Source organism: Sinocyclocheilus anshuiensis, unplaced genomic scaffold (genome assembly GCF_001515605.1).
Source record: "Sinocyclocheilus anshuiensis isolate Anshui unplaced genomic scaffold, SAMN03320099.WGS_v1.1 scaffold371, whole genome shotgun sequence".
Classification (NCBI taxonomy): Eukaryota; Metazoa; Chordata; class Actinopteri; order Cypriniformes; family Cyprinidae; genus Sinocyclocheilus; species Sinocyclocheilus anshuiensis.
Genome location: NW_015549597.1, coordinates 782,568 through 786,697, shown reverse-complemented (window position 1 = coordinate 786,697; position 4,130 = coordinate 782,568).

The following is a 4,130-nucleotide window of genomic DNA, read 5'->3' as shown; positions in this document are numbered from 1 at the left end:
TGTGTGTGAGACGCGGGAGCTGATGGCAGGGGGCGGTGGATATTTGTGGCGGTCAGTGTGGATATTGTGGATGAGTTCTTCTGTGTCATCACGTTCTATTAGTTCTACAGCTTCAGTTTCGGAACTTTCACGCTTAGTAACACATACAGCTGTTCCCTCAACACAGTGCAACAGTGAAAACGGACCCCTTTCAAACGGTGTTGCGTTCCGAACGTTGTTTAAGCGACATACACTGGTATTGCAGTATTTTAAAAATCCATATCATAACAAAAATAAACACCGGTATTCGGTATGAACCGGTATACCGCCCAGCACTAATTAGACACAAGTTGAACAGGGGTTGTGTGGGTTGATGACCACATGATGGTTCAGTCCACTGAACTCCTGCTTATTCCCCTGGCTGTCTGGACCCATGGGGAGCAGCTGATGGGATTTTGTCCATGTAATGAGATTAAAAGAGCGTCTACAGTCCAGTACTATAGAGGAAGAGTAATGGAGAGTGAATGTTGTGTGTGCTCAGTGTGTGGCTGTGGGAGAGAGTAAAATACTGACCTTTGGTAATCGCAGGGCATCACAAATCTGTCAGTGTCTGAGAGGGGAGCAAAGGTTCAAATATGTATACGTACTAGCCTGGGTCACAGAATGGCCTGCAGCCCATCTGGTTGACTGTAATTTTAAATTTGGGTTGATGTCTTGCACTCTCTCTCTCTACCTTACTTTCTTTTGCACAGTTCTGTGTAGTCCGAACTTTAGAATCTAAAAGGAGGACAAGGTTTTCTGACGTTGGCTCTAATGTCACTTATCAGAAAAACATTGATGTCATCATGCAGAATTTATAAAGTGGATTTTTCCATTTCTAAAAGTTCTGGAAGTTGTTGTAACTTCTGTGACTTCGCTGTTGTGATGGCCAGTCTCAAACTTGATGATTTTTGATTATTATTAATGTAATTTATTTATTTATTTTAATGTTGAAATGGGCAATTATCTTAAATATTATTATTAAAAATATTGTTTAATTTGAAAAATAATTAATGTTATTTATATAAATGTATTTTATTAATGTTTATTTTTTTTACTTTTCTTTGAAGATTTGTATCTTCATTGTGCTTCATATCATGCATAAAAATACTCTTGTCTGTGGTAAAATAACTCAGTCCCATTTTTGAGGTGCAACATTTTTTAAAATTCGTATATATGGCTATATCTAAAATGCCTATTAGAGTATTAACAGGCCCTGAAAAATATTTAATACACTGTGACATTGTTAGATTCCACACTATAGTGATCACTTCATATTTAATGGCCTGATTGCATTTCTTTTCTTGTGACATTCACACACAAGGTAGTGTTTTTGAAACAAGGTTGAACTTTAAAGAGAACATGGTGTTTTTTTCTGAGAGTGTCATTGTGAAACCCAGAAGAGCTGGTAATGTGAACTGTAATGCAGTGATCTTCAGTGTCTAATGACTGCATATGGCATACATACAGCACTAAAGCTGTGTCTCAGTGTGCATGTCAGCTGATGACTGATTTTTGAGGGTCTCTAGGGAGGGCGGATTGGACCTCATCATCATAAAGTGCATCTGAGCAGAGCACAGGAAGAAGATGTGTCATCACTCTTTCCTGCCAAAGTGCAGACGGTTGGGCAGCAGTGCTATCTGCATGTGTGTGGTAAGAGAGTGTGTTTTTCTTCGTCTTATGTACAAATAAGGCAAAAAGGGACAGATGGCACAAGCTGAGATAGTACCCTGCTCCATTGCTTTGTGTGCTTCTCTTGTGTGTATTAACGTGCTCACACATCTCTAATCCCGTTTTTGCCACCATTTCAACTGTGACTGACCCAAGCATCTTTGTTTTGGATTTAATAGTTTGTGGCATCATTTTATTGCACTTCTGCTAACTAGAAGACAGAGAGTGCCTGAAACTTTTTTTTTTTTGGTAGTAGTATTAGTAATAGAATTTAAGGCTCCTTTTGCACAGTTTCTTTAAATGTAAATAGTGTTTTTGATATTTATGCTAAATCCACACAAATATGTATATCTCTCTGCCAATGGCTCTGAAACAAACGTGTTACACAAACTCTCTGAAACAGGAAGTGGGCTGAGGATTGTCTTGCACTCAGGGTGTGTTGTGACTTTATTAGATAAAGCTTAATCATGCTGGCTTCTCGTTTTACTGCATAGCATTGGCTAATACATAGTAAAAGGTTCTTTCTTTATTGACCAGGGCGGGGATGACCAAAGTATACATTGTACAATAAAACACTTCACAAGCCGATGCAGAGACACATTGCACTTCCTTTTGCAACACATGCTTTGAAATGTGTCAATGCAAATGCAGAACAGTGTTACTTTTATTCCGTTTTGAAAATTGTGTTTTATGCTGTATATCTATTGAATGCATCTTTTCACAGCATGGAATGAAAACAAAAATGTTGGTGGTGGTGTATATGTGTTTGAAACAGAATTTTAAAATGACGAATTTTTAATAAATAATTAATTTCTGCACTTTATTATTATTCTAGTTAATTACCTATAGCAGTTAACGAATCACAAAATAGCCTGGTTTCACATTGAAAAATGAGGTGGATAATCCTAAGCAAATGATTAATGAAAAGATGCAGTTATTCAAGAGAATTTGTTAGAACTCTGTAAAAAAAAAAAATGTGACATTTAAGGTCTCTGCACACTGAGTCCAAAATTTTCGTATGCATTTTTTCGTATTCGAAATCCTAAAAATTCGTCACGCACAGAAACCTTGTACACTGAGTCCGATGCGTATTAATTAATCCGTTGCGAAAAAATTTGCAAAACAGCACTAAATGGCACTTCAAGCAGTGAGGATGATATTGTTGTACTCTCACTTCTTAAAAAAAGAAAGGAAATATTGGGTCCATCCAATCCTGAGATATAGAGAGGAAGGAGAGTTCCCCCTCCTTATTAAGGAGCAGCGGGATTAAGCTGCGTTCACACTAGCAGCGACTTTGTCGCTGCATGTCGCCAGGGGCTGGCGATGAGGTTGCTAGTGGGCGTTCTCACTACTGGTTGCCTTGACAGCGAATCAGGTTTCTTGCCGCTAAATACAAACATTTTGAAGGCAAAAGACTAAATATAATACAAATATGAATTAAATCCGTACATACAAACAAAAATGAATGAGAAACAGAGCCTACTTTTTTTCCATTGTGTATGTTTATCTACGGCTGAGTGGAGAATGATCACATGAGCTCTGCCGTCTTCTTTCCTATTGGCTGTCGCTCCCGAAAGTTGCTCTTCATTTGCATAAAGTTGAAGGATTCTGAACTTTGTCACGTTGCTGGACTGCCCCATCCTTCGCCAACGGCCGCTGTCGCGCTTGTCGCCGGAAATCGCCAGCTCTCCATTGAAATGAATGGAATCGTGTCGCTTTGTCGCTTGTAGTGTGAACGGGGCTTTACACGGGCGATTCAAAGTTTACTTCAGGATGTCAGTGGCTCAGATTGATGCTTTTGCTAGCGATACTAGAGCCACATATTAAAAAGAAGACCACTCATTTCTGTGAACTCAGTGTGCAAGGATCTATATACAGTGCTTTGTGCTGCGAGATGAAGTGGATGAACTTGACAATCGCCATTCTGGATTTTGGACGATTATTTCGGAGGCAGTGTGTAAACGTGATTGACATAACGTGAGGTCGTATTTATTTTTTTACATGCGAAAATTTCGGACTCTGTGCAATGACCTTTACCGTAAAATACCACCTGCTGTGTTTGCCAGACATTTACCATAAAAATATGGTAGCAACATTTCAGGTTTTACAGACTTAATATACCAACCTATTAAAGTACTAGTATCTGTTTTGTACCATACACTGATAACCACCAAAAAGAGGTGGTGATGAGAGCTAATCACAAACAGCTTTTCCACAAGCTGAGATAGTAAATACCAGGGGTGTGGACTCGAGTCACTTGACTCGAGACTTGACTCGGACTTGAGTCCCAAAATTTGACTTGCGACTCGACTCGACATAATTAAAGAAGACTTGAGACTCGACTTAGACTTTGACAGCAAGGACTCGAGACTTGACTTGGACTTGAGCCCTGTGACTCGGAAAGACTTTATGATCAGATCAAAGTCGTTAGGCGCGTCCCT